The 13,393-nt window shown below is 38.6% G+C and overlaps 1 protein-coding gene across 3 annotated transcripts in view; it reads left to right on the top strand.

The window, feature by feature from the left end:
- The window catches only part of SPATA7 (spermatogenesis associated 7), a 45,987-nt gene that overhangs the window by 14,937 nt on the left and 17,657 nt on the right, over positions 1 to 13,393 (top strand). The gene's annotated exons all lie outside the window — the stretch shown is intronic.

Below are 13,393 nucleotides of genomic sequence, written 5' to 3'. Positions count from 1 at the left end.
CCATCCAGGTTGCTGCAAAGTTCATGATTTTGTTCTTTTTTATGGCTGTGTAGTATTCCATCGTATATAGGTACCACATTTTTTTAATCCAGTCCTCTTTTAGGGGACAGTATGGTTGATTCCAGGTTCTTGCTATTGTGAACAATGCTGCGATAAACATACGTGTGCAGGTATCTTTTTTATAGAGTGATTTGAGTTCTTCAGGGTATATTCCCAGTAGGGGGATTGCGGAGTCATATGGGAGGTCAATATTTAGAGCTTTTAGCAATCGCCATACTGTTTTCCACAGAGGTTGCACTAGTTTGCACTCCCACCAACAGTGTAGAAGTGTTCCCTTTTTGCCACACCCTCTCCAGCAACTGTTGTTTTTTGAGTTATTGATAATTGCCATTCTGACTGGAGTTAGGTGGTATCTCAGTGTGGTTTTGATTTGCATCTCCTTGATGATTAGTGAGGTTGAACATTTTTTCATGTGTCTGTTGGCTGCTCGGATGTCTTCCTTTGAGAAGTGTCTGTTCATATCTTTTGCCCATTTCATAATGGGGTTGTTTGTTTTTTTTCTTTTCAGCTCGTTTGAGGTCCTTGTAGATCCAAGATGTTAAACCTTTGTCAGACCTGCAGTTAGCAAATACTTTTTCCCAGTCTGTAGGCTGTCTCCCTTCTCTGTTGATGGTTTCTTTGGCTTTGCAGAAGCTTCAGTTTAATGAGGTCCCACTTGTCTATCTTATCTATTATGGCCTGTGGGTTTTGGGTTTTGTTAGGAATTGGATGCCAGTTCCGATTTCCATGAGGGTATGTCCTTCATTTTCTAAGGTTCTTGTGGTTTGAGGTTTTAAATTTAGGTCTCTGATCCATTTAGAGTTAATTTTTGTGTATGGGGATAGATAGGGGTCATGTTTCAATCTTCTGCATGTGGTCAGCCAGTTTTCCAGCACCATTTACTGAATAGGTTCTCCTCTCCCCCAGTGGTAGGTGGTGGAGGCTTTGTCGAAGATGAGTTGGTTGAGAAATTGAGGTTTTGCTTCTGGAATCTCAATTCTATTCCATTGGTCTATATGCCTGTTCCTGTACCAATACCAAGCTGTTTTGATTATTGTAGCTTTATAGTAAAGTTTGAAGTCTAGTAATATGATACCGCCTGCTTTGGTTTTTTTTGCTGAGCATTGTTCTAGCTATTCTTGGTCATTTGTGTTTCCATATGAATTCCTGTATTGTTTTTTCTAGGTCTGAGAAGAATGTTGCTGGTAATTTGATGGGTATTGCATTAAATCTGTAGATTGCCTTAGGTAGGATGGACATCTTCACAATGTTGATTCTTCCAATTCATGAGCATGGGATATTTTTCCACTTGTTTGTGTCATCTTTGATTTTTTTGAGCAGTGTTTTGTAGTTTTCACTGAAAAGGTTTTTCATGTCTCTGGTTAGGAAGATGCCAAGGTATTTCATTTTTTTTGTGACTATTGTGAATGCAGTTGTGCTTTTTATTTGGATTTCTGTTTGTTTATTATTGATGTAAAGAAATGTGATTGTCTTTTGTACATTTATTTTATATCCTGAGACTTTGCCAAAGTCCTTTATCAGTGTAAGGAGGTTTTTGACAGATTCTCTTGGGTTTTCAAGATACACGATCATGTCATCTGCAAAGAGAGATAACTTGACTTCCTCTTTTCCTATTTGGATACTCCTGATTGCCTTCTCTTGTCTGATTGCTCTAACCAGGACTTCCAATACTATATTGAACAGGAGGGGTGAGAGTGGGCATCCTTGTCTTGTTCCAGTTTTCAAGGGAAATTGTTCCAATTTTTGTCCATTTAGGAGTATGCTGGCTGTGGGTTTCTCGTAGATGACTTTTACTACTTTGAGGTACATTCCCCGTATGCCTAGATGTTTGAGGGTTTTTATCAAGAAGTGGTGCTGGATTTTATCAAAAGTTTTTTCTGCATCTAATGATATAATCATGTGGTTTTTGTTTTGACATCTATTGATGTATTTAATTACATTTATGGTTTTACAAATGTTCAGCCAGCCTTGCATCCCAGGTGTAAAGCCTACTTGGTGATGATGGATGATTTTTGAGATGTGTTATTGAATCCGGTTCGCTAAGATCTTGTCGAGGATTTTAGCATCTATGTTCATTAAAGATATTGGCCTGTAGTTCTCTTTCTTTGTTGGGTCTTTACCTGACTTGGTTATCAATGTGATGTTAGCTTCATAAAATGATTTGGGGAGAATTCCATCTTTCTCAATTGCCTGGAATACCTTCAGTGGGATTGGTATCAGCTCCTCCTTAAATGTCTTGTAGAATTCTGCTGGAAAGCCATCTGGACCTGGGCTTTTTTTTTTTTGTAGGTAGTTTTCTTATTATGTAGTCAATTTCCTTGATTGTTATTGGTCTATTTAGGATCTCAATTTCTTCTTGTTTCAACCTAGGCAGGGTGTGTGATGTCAGAAAGTCCTCCATTTCCTTAATGTTTTCAAGTTTTTTTCCATAAACGTGTACATAGTAGTCTCTAGTAATCTTTTGTATTTCTTCAGGGTCAGATGTGACTTCATCTTTTGTGTTTCTGATTGTGTTTATTTGGGTTTTTTCTTTCTTTTTCTTGGTCAGTCTAGCTAGGGGACCACTGATCTTGTTTATCCTTTTGAAGAACCAGCTTTTTGTTTCACTGATTATTTTGTATTATCTTTTTGTCTTCTATGTCCTGGATTTGGGCTTTTATCTTGGTGATCTGGATTCTTCTGCTGAAATTAGGGCTTTGGTGGTCTTGCTTCTGCAGCTTTCTTAGATGGCTTGTTAGGCTATTAATTTGTGATCCTTCCATTTTCTTCATGTGCGTTTGTAGGGATATAAATTCCCCTCTTACTACAGCTTTCATGGCGTCCCAGAGATTGTGGTAAGATGTTTCTTCATTTTCATTTGTTTCCAGGTACCTTTTAATCTCTGTTTTGATTTCATTGTTGACCCAGGAGTTGTTTAGCATCATGCTGTTTAGTGTCCATGTCTTTGTGGGTTTTGGCAGTATCTTGTTGATGTTAATGTTTATTTTTATTCCACTGTGGTCTGAGAAGGTACATGGTAAAATTTCAATCCTTTTAAATTTGCTTATACTTGATTTATGGCCAAGTATGTGGTCAACCTTAGAGTACGTTCCATGTGGTGATGAGTAGAATGTGTATTCTGTGGTCTTTGGATGGAGTGTTCTGTAGGTATCAATTAAGTCCATTTGGTCAAGAGTCACATTGAGGTTTTGGATCTCATTGCTGATTTTTTGTCTTGATGATCTGTCTAGGGTTGTGAGTGGGGTATTGAAGTTCCCAGCTATGATGGTGTTGGAGTTGATATCTTTTTTTAGTTTACCTTGAAAAGCTGCTTTATGAAAGTTGGTGCTCCTATATTGGGTGCATATATATTTAGGATGGATATTTCTTGTTGATGGATTGAACCTTTTATCATTATGTAGTGGCCTTCTGTATCTTTTTAAATTTTTGATAACTTAAAGGGTATTTTGTCTGAGATTAAGATCGTGACTCCTCCTTTCTTTTGTGTTGTGTTCTCCTGAAAATTTGTTTCCCATCCTCTTACTTTGAGTCTGTGAGTGTCCTTTCTAGTGAGGTGAGTCTCTTGAAGGCAATAAATTGTTGCCGGTGATATTTTATCCATTTTGCCATTCTATGTCTTTTCAGTAGTGCATTTAGTCTGTTCACATTCAAGCTAATTATTGACATGTGAGAGTTGATCCCTGTCATAATGTTCTTACAGAGCTGTTGTTCTTTCTGTTTGTGTGTTGTCTTCCTTTTGGTTCTGGAGCTGGTTCGTGTGTGTTTTTAATCTTTTGCCTGTACTCTTGTGAAGAATGTTGTTGTTATTTTATCCTTTTCTTCTGTGTTCAGTACTTTCTTAAGTGTTGTAGAGGTGATCTGGTGGCAGCATATTTTCTTAGGGATTCGATATCTGGGAGAGATTTCAATTCTCCCTCACTGATGAAGCTTATTTTGGCTGGGTAGGTTATTCTCGGTTGAAATTGTTTATCTTTTAGAACTTTGAAGATAGAGCTCCAAGCTCTCCTAGCCTGGAGGGTTTCTGTAGATAAATCTGCTGCTATTCTAATTGGTCTTCCCTGGTAGTTAGTCTGACCTTTTTCTCTTGCTGCCTTTAGGATTTTTTTCTTTTATACCTATTTTGTTTAGGCAAAATATTATGTGTCTGGGAGTTGATCTTCTCATTTGTTGTCTTGCAGGGGTTCTCTGAATCTCTTGCATTTGAATTTTTGCATCACTGATGAGATGAGGGAAGTTTTCTTCAATGATTTCATGAAATGTTTGTTCCAGTGTGGCCTCTGTTTCTCTCTCTGCCTCAGGAAGGCCAATTATTCTTAGGTTTAGTCTCTTGAAGTAATCATTCATCTCCTGAAGGTTTTGTTCTGTCTTTTTGAGATTCTTTTCTATGTTTTTGACAGTTTGGGTTAGTTCTGTGTTTTGGTCTTCAAGCTCTGAGATTCTTCTGCTTGGCTAATTCTGCTTTCCATGCTTATTAGTTTATTATTTGTTTCCAACACAGTATTATTTACTGCTGTTATTTCTGACATCAGCTCCTTCCTATTTTCCTCTTGTCTCTCCTCAATTTTTTTTAACTCACTCTATTAATGACTTGATGTCTGGGTTTGTTTCATGTGACTAGTCATTCTGGGGGCTCTTCATTGTTTGTGTTCTGAAGTCTGTTTTCTCAGTGTCTGTCCTCCCAGGGGTCTGTGTGAGACCTATATTCTTCTTTTGGTTTTTCTTCATTTGTGCAGTTTTTTCCCCCTCCCTACATTTTCCTTCCCTCCACATCACTGTCTTAATTCTGTTATTCAGGGGTGGAGGTGTTGTTTTTACTTCTGTTTGTTCAATCTCCTATTCTTCTTTATGTATGTCCTTTTAGTTTGTTCAATTCTGGAGTTGCACTGTAGGCTGGGGGTGGTCCTTTTTGCAGTTTTGAGATTTACTCAAGGGGGGAGCTGTGATTCAAAATCTATCTGCAGGTCCTGGTATCCGCCAACAGGTGCATGGATAATCTCAAACCCACTTCCCACTGCCTTGGAATCTGTCCGTGCAGTGGGGTTGTAGGTTTACTCCCTGAAATAAAACGAGGTTAACAGAGGGAAGAGAATGGAGCAGATAGTGGGGGGAGGGGGGAGCGGAGAGAGAGAGGAGTAAGGGTGAAAAGAGAGGAGTGTACCAACAACTGGAGAGAGAGAGACAAAAATTGAGACATATAAAAACAATAGACCACGGCTACAAACTAACCAACTCCCATACAAAAAATACTAAAACATACAATGTTGCTAACATACAAGCTTACCAACCTCCTTATTGGTGTGCTATTCCTCTGTACAAAGATATGGTTTACAGAGAGAAGAAAAGAAGGGAAAAGGAGAGAAAAAAAAAGAAAGGGGGGGACAAAACAGAAGGAATAGAATCAAGTCAGTAGACTAATAGAACCAATCAAGCACACTCTGAGACTTTTCGCTTAAGTCAAATGTCCTTTCAGCTCTAATTTCTAACTGTCTTTTCAGGGTGGTAAGTTTGTTCACAGTTAGGGTCAGTTGCCCTTGGCCTGCTGTGTAGGGCAGTTCAGATCATCACTCAGTTCACCACTGTCCCATTTAACACTCAGATCTGGCCTGTGTCTGTCAGGCTTCCATTTTTCCCCTTCCTGTGTTGTTACCTTGAATCGCCAGCAGGTGGTGCTATCCCTTGCTCCAGATGGTCTTTATTTCAGCTGCTCGCCTGCCCCTAAGGGGAGGGAGATGTTGCCTCATGGCACACAGGAGGAGACCCACTGCCTGGCAGGACGTCATGGTGGTAGTAGACCTCAGCAGATCTTGCTCGCAGGGGCTTCAAGATCTGAAGTCGTGGATGGCCTCAGGCATGGGCTGTGCAATGTGTAATGGTTGCCTTGGCGTCGGCAGCGGCTTCAGCTCACCTCAGGAACTGGCGGTGCGATGTGGAATGGCTTCCATGTCCGCAGCTACAGCAGGGGCAGCCACAGCCACAGTAGCTGCCCAGACCCCGGTGATGCCTCAGCAAAGTCTATGGCTGAGCTCCGTGTGAAGAGCAGGCTGCCGAAGATGGGATCTGCAGCCTCTGGGGAGAGAACCAGAGTCTCTTTGTGTTCTTCTCTGCAGAGAGTCTCACAGACCGAGCTGCCCCGTCGCCATCTTGCCGGAAGTCTGATCATCTTCTTTATATGTCAACTCTAATTAGGAAAGCTTTGCTAAGTTTTCTTACTGGTTTTAATTTTCTGAATAATAGATATGAAAAATAAAATTTTATTCTTTTAAAAAAAAGACCTAAATGTAAATATTAGTCCTCTTATTCAACCAGACCTTTGTATTAAAATCAAAATTCACGTCACATGCCTACACTGGAGTTGGTGCCACTGTGCACACCTGTCTTGTATCCAGCATGCCTGCATATCTCCAGACCTGGAACTGCTGCACACTCCACCCATCTGGTGCAGTCACACTCACCCACAGGTGATATGATGGATGATTTCTCTATTGAAGCCAATACAAAAGTCTATAAGAGGTAATGGCATTTTCAAATGCATAAACAGCAATGCAAGTCTAAGGAGCACACACACAAAAAGTAGAAAATTTGACACCCTCAAAGAAACATGAATTTCTAGTAACCAACCTCAAAGAAATAGATATCTGTACATTGCCTGACAAATAATTCAAAATAATTGTCCTTGAAGAAGCTCTGCAAGCTACAAAAGAACAGACAACTCAAAACAAAACAAAACAACAACAAAAAAACAAGGAAACAATACATTAACAAAATGAGAAGTCCAACAAATAATTATTAAAAGAACCAAACAAAAATTCTGGTCCTGAAGAATACAGTGTGTTAAATTTAAAATGTAGTAAAGGATTTTTAACTTCAGACTTGATCAAGCAGAAGAATCAGGAAACTTGAAGACAGGTCATTTGAAAATATCCAGCAGAGGAGAAAAAAATATTTTTTAAAAAGAGTGATGAAAGCCTATGGATGCCATCAAGCAAACCATACATATTATAGGAGTTTCAGAAGAAGAGAGAAAGGAGCAGAAAGTTTATTTAGTAAAATAATGACTGAAAACTTCCCAAATCTTAGGAAGGAAAGATCCCAAATAAGTTGAACATAAAGAGGTCTACACCAAGAAACATAATTAAATTGTCAAAAATCAAAGACAAAGGGGGAATTTTAGAAGTAAGAGAAAAGCTAATCATCACATCTAAGGAAACTTATAAGATTATCAGGTGATTTCTCAGCAGCAACCTTGCAAGCCAGGGAAGAGTAGGATGATATATTCAAAATACTGAAAGGAAAATAAAATAAAAACCTGCCAACCAAGAATATTATGACTGGAAAAACTATCCTTTAAAATGAAAGAGAGGCCAGGCTCGGTGGCTCAACCAGTAATCCTGTGCTTTGGGAGGCTGAGGTGAGTGAATTGTCTGAGCCCGCAGGTTCGAGACCCACCTGGGCAACTTGGTGAGACCTCATCTCTACAATAAATAAAAAAAAAATTAGCCAGGCATGGTAGTGCGCACTTGTAGTTCCAGCTACTTGGAAGGCTGAGGCGGAAGGATTGCCAGAGCCCAGCAGGTCGAGGCTGCAGTGGCCGGGAGCAACCACCGCACTCCAGTCTGGACAACTGAGTGAGACTCCAACTCAAAAAAAAAAAAAAAAAGAAATATTTTTTCTCAAACTAAGAAAAACTGAGGAAATTTGTCACCACCAGACCTGCCATACAAAAAATGCTCAAGGGAGTTCTTCAAATTGAAACAAAAAATGTCAAACAGCAATGTGGAAGCATAATAAATCTCACTAGTAACTATATAGGTAAACATATAGACAATTACATAATAATATAACATATAACATTCAAAGAAAGATTATTAGTTCCATTTCTTAAACTTTTCCAAAAATAGAAGAAAGAACACATTCAAACTCATTTTATGAGGCCAGTACCATCCTGATACCAAAACCAGAAAAAGATACCACAAGAAAAGAAAATGACAGACTAATATCCCCAATGAACATGTGTGCAAAAATCTTCAATAAAATATTAGCAAATTAAATTCAGTTGTACATTTAAAGGATCAAACACCATGATCAAATAGGATTTATCCCTAGCATGCAAAGATAGTTCAACATATGCAAATTAATGTGATATATCACCCTAACAGAATGAAAGATAATGCCCACATGATCTTCTCAATAAATGTAGAAAAACCATTTGACAAAATTCAACATCTATTCATCATAAAAACTCTCAACAACATAGGGATAGAAGGAACTTACCTCAATTCAATGAAATCTGTGTAAGAAAAGTTCACAGGTGGTAACATACTTAATGAAGAAGAATAAAAACTTCTCCTCTAAGGTCTGGTATAAGACAAGGATCTCCACTCTTGTCATTTCTGCTTAACAGTACTAGATGTCATAGCCCAAGCAGTTAGACAAGAGAAAGAAAGAAAAGACAAATCAGAAAGAAAAAGAACATGATCATATAGTAGAAAACCCTAAACACCCAATAAAAAAGAACTGTTAAAATAATTCAGTATAGTTGCAGGATACAAAATCAATGTACAAAAACCAGTGGCATTTCTATACACAATGAACTGTCTGAAAAGAAAATTAAGAAAGCAATACCCTTTATAATAGCAACAAAAAAATAAAATGCTTAGGAATAAACAAGCAAAGTAATGAAAAATTTTACACTGAAAATTATAAAACATCCATAAAAGAAATTAAAGAAGACACAGATAGGTGGTAGATATTTCATGTTTATGGATTGGAAGAATTAATTATTGTTAAAATGTCCATGCTACCTAAAATGTTCTACAGATTTATTGTAATCTCTATCAAAATCCCAAAGGCACTATTTACAGAAATAGAGAAAACATCCTAAAATGTATATATAACCACAAAAGATCTCAAATAGTCAAGGCAATATTGAGCAAGAAAAACAAAGCTGGAGGCATCACACTTTCTGATTGCAAAACGTATTATAGGATGTGGTGACTCATGCCTGTAATCCCAGAACTTTGGGAGTCTGAACAGAAGGATTGCTTGTGGTAGGAGTTTGAGTAGGAAATGGACAACACAGCAAGACTCTGTCTCCATTAAAAACTTTAAAATTAGCCAAGTGTGGTGGCATGTGGCTCTAGTCCCTGATATTTGGGGGTCTGAGACAGGAAGATCACTTGTTTACTTGAGCTCAGATGTCAAGGGTTATGGTGAGCTATGATTCCACCACTGCACTGTAATGTGGTTGACAGATCAAGATCCTGTCTCTAAAAAATAAATATTACAAAACAATAATTAAAACTGCATAGTAATGGCATTAAAAACAGATATATAGAACAATGGAACAGAATAGAGAACCCAGGAATAAATCCAAGTGATCTTGCCAAGGATGCCAAGAACACACAGCAGGGGAAGGATAGTCTCATCAATAGTGCTAGGAATGCTGGATAGCCACATGCTAAAGAGTGAAATTGGACTGTTATGCCATATACAAAAATCAGCTCACAGTGGATTGAAAACATAAATGTAAGGCCTGAATCCATGAAAATGACTAGAAAAAGAAAGCTTCTTGGCATTGGTCAGGGCAGTAATATTTTCAGATATGACCTCAAAAGCACAAGCAATAAAAGCAAAAATAGGCAGATAGAATTGAATGAAACTCAAAAGGTTTTGCAGAGAAAAGGACACAATCAACAGCAGGCATAGGCAGCCTACAAAAATGGGAGAAAATAACTGCAAGTATATATCTGGTAAGAGGTCAGTTTCCCAACTATGTAAGTAATTAATACAACTCAATAGCAAAAAACTTGATATAACCCTGGTCTCAAAAGGAAGACAAACAAGTGACCAACAAGTACATGAAAAGGTGCTTAAATCACTAATCAGATAACTGCAAATCAAAACCACAATGAGATAATACCGGACACCTGAGAGAGTGGCTGTTATTAAAAATGTAACTATTAGCCAGGCTTGGTGGCTCAGCCTGTAATCCCGCGCCTTTGGGAGGCTGAGGTGAGTGGATTGCCTGAGCCCGCGGGTTCGAGACCTGCCTGGGCAGCGAGACCTTATCTCTACAATAAATCAAAAAAATCAACCGGGCATGGTAGCGCATGCCTGTAATTCCGGCTACTCGAAAGGCTGAGACAGAAGGATCGCCAGAGCCCAGCAGGTCGAGGCTGCGGTGGCCGGGAGCGGCCACTGCACTCCAGTCTGGGCGACAGAGTGAGACTCCAACTCAAAAAAATATATATATATAACTATTGGCAGAGATGTGGAGAAAATGGAGCCCTCATACACTGTTGGCAGCCAATCAGTATGAGGCCATAAGACCAATCAGTATGAGGGTTCCTCAGAAAATGAAAATAGAACTGCCATATGATCTAGCAATCCTTCTTCTGAGTGTATATCCAAAGAAATGAAATCAGTATGTCAAGGAGATATCTGTACTCCCAATAGCCAAAATATGGAAGCAATTTAAGTATTCACTGAGAGATGAATGGTTGAAGAAAATGGAGTGTAGGTGTGTATATATGTATGTATACACATAGATTGATTTTGTGTGTATATATGAATATGGAATATTAGTCTTAAACAAGAAGGAAATCCTATCATTTCTGTCATTGCAACAACATTGATGAACCTGGAGGACATCATGCTAAGCAAATAGGCCAGACACAGAAAGACAAGTACCATACGATCTCACTTATATGTAGAATCTAAAAGGGTCAACCTCAAAGGAACAAAGTAGAATGGAAATTGCCAGGGGTTGGGGGAAGAAGAAAATGAGGAGATGTTGGTCAAAGGGAAGGCAGGTTGAGTATTGGAGATCTAATGGACAGCATTAATTATAGTCAACAGTACTGTATCACATACTTGAAATCTGCTAAGAAGGCAGATCTTGTGTTCTCACCACATAAAAAGGAGAAGAGAAAATGGCAGCTATGTCTGGTGATTGGTATGTTTATTATCTTGGTTATAGTGATCATTTCACAATGTTATACTCATGCACCTGAATTATATGCACTTTTTATTTGTCAGTTATACCTCAACAGAGCTAAACAAATTATTACATAAATGATCTGATATCTATATAAACTTACCTTGTTATTGACTAGTGATGAATTGCTAGTGATGATGAATTGCTATCTCGTGGTTTTTAATTTGTATTTCCCTCATGACTGATGATGTGCAGGATTTTCCTTCATGTGCATATTGGCCGTTTTTATATCATTGGTAAAATATCTATATAAATCTTTTGTCCATTTTTAAATTGGATTGTCTTCTTATTGATTTGTGAGTTTTTATATTCTGGGTGCAGGTTCTTTATTAGATCTGTGACTTGCCTTTTTAATTTTCTTACAGATGTGTCTTTTAAAAAAAAAAGTAAAAGTGTTTAATTTTGGTTATTGAATTTAAAAGTTTTTTATAGTTTTAGATTTTTTTTTTTTTTTTTTTTTTTAGTTGGACTTTCACTCTGTCACTCAGGCTGGAGTACAGTGGCATACTGCTCACAGCCACCACAGCCTTGATCTACTAGGCTCAGGTGATCCTTCCACCTCAGCCTTCCAAGTAGCTGGAACTACAGGTGCATGCTACCACACCCGGCTAATTTTTTATTTTATTTTATTGTAGAGACGAGGTCTCATCAAGTTACCCAGGCTTGTCTTGAACCCCTGGGCTCAGGCAATCCTTGTTGCCTTGGCCTCCCAAAGTGCTAGGATTACAGGCTTGAGCCACTGCACTTGGCCAGTTTTAGATCTTTATATTTAGGAGTGCAATTCCTTTGGAGTTATTTTGTGGGTGTTGTGAGAAGGATTTCCTGTAAATGAATAGGCAGATTTGGCAGCACTGAAGAACATTTCTACAATGGCAGGGTCTGAAGACTGTCACTTGTCTAATTTAGTTATGAGTAAGATGATAGGTCCAACTGATAAACTTCTATTTAGTTCACTCCACAAATAATATCATTTGCTAATTTAGTTAATACATTCATTAAGCAAATATTTGAAGGTACAATAAGCTGAAAGTATTATTTCAGTCTACATTTTAAAAGACAGATAGATATATTACTTTAGCATGTTTATATTCTTTATTACTATAATTGAAACTTTAAATATACATATAAATTACCATGACTGGGCATGATGGCTCACACCTGTAATCCAGAACTCTGGGAGGCCAAGGTTGGAGGATTGTTTGAGCCTAGGAGTTCGAGACCAGCCTGGGCAACACAACAACACCCTATCTCTAAAAAAAATTTTTTTAATTACCTTTCTTTTTAAGAATTTTTACAAATAATATGCCTGCCAAGCACTGTGACTCACAACTGTAACCCCAGCATTTTGGGAGGCAAAGATGAGAGGATTACCTGAGCCCAGGGGTTCAAGACCAGCCTGGGCAATATGGCGAGACCTTGTCTCTAAAATAAATTTTAAAAACTAGTGGGGTGTGGTGGCACATGCCTGTAGTTCCAGCTACTCAGGAGGCTGAAGCAGAAGAATCGCCTGAGCATAGGAGGTCAAGGCTGCAGTAGTTGTGATCGTGCGACTGCACTTTATTCAGCTCAGGTGACAGAGTGAGACTCAAACTCAAAAAAAAAAAAATGTTTAAAAATGTAATGTCATTTTTATTGTTTTTTTAATGTTTAAAGATGTGGGGTACAAGTCAGGATTAGGTATACAAGTGGTCATCATACAGGTAAAGTTTGAGCTTCCCTTTGGTCCCCACTTTGCCTGGTTTGAGATCAGGAACCCTTATTGATGTGTTCCCTCCCACCCTCGGCAGTCTCCTTCTACTGACAATCCCTTTCTTATAGTAGTATGGTAAATGTTCAGTGTCCAATTATGAGTGAGAAGTAATGTCATTTTAAGAGTCATATAAAACTTAGTATTTTAATAGCAAATAGCCGGGCTCGGTGGCTCAGCCTGTAATCCTGTGCCTTGGGAGGCTGAGTGAGTGGATTGCCTGAGCCCGCAGGTTCGAGACCCACCTGGGCAACTTGGTGAGACCTCATCTCTACAATAAATCAAAAACTAGCCGCGCACGGTAGCGCACACCTGTAGTTCTAGCTACTTGGAAGGCTGAGGTGGAAGGATCGCCGGAGCCCAGCAGGTCGAGGCTGTGGTGGCCAGGAGCTGCCAGTCTGGGCAACAGAGTGAGACTCCAACTCAAAAAAAAAAAAAAAGCAAATAAAGGTATTGACAATAATATTTCATTTAGGGGTATGCATTTGGCGATTACACAGTCCCAACATGATTAAGCATTTGTAACCTTCAGAACTCTGTGGATTTCTGCTGAGACTTTCTCTCTCTTTTTTTTTTTTTTTTTTTTTGAG

Source organism: Carlito syrichta, unplaced genomic scaffold (assembly GCF_000164805.1).
Source record: "Carlito syrichta isolate Samal-C Ts95f unplaced genomic scaffold, Tarsius_syrichta-2.0.1 Scaffold302399, whole genome shotgun sequence".
Taxonomy (NCBI): Eukaryota; Metazoa; Chordata; class Mammalia; order Primates; family Tarsiidae; genus Carlito; species Carlito syrichta.
This window is presented reverse-complemented; position numbering and strand designations above follow the sequence as displayed.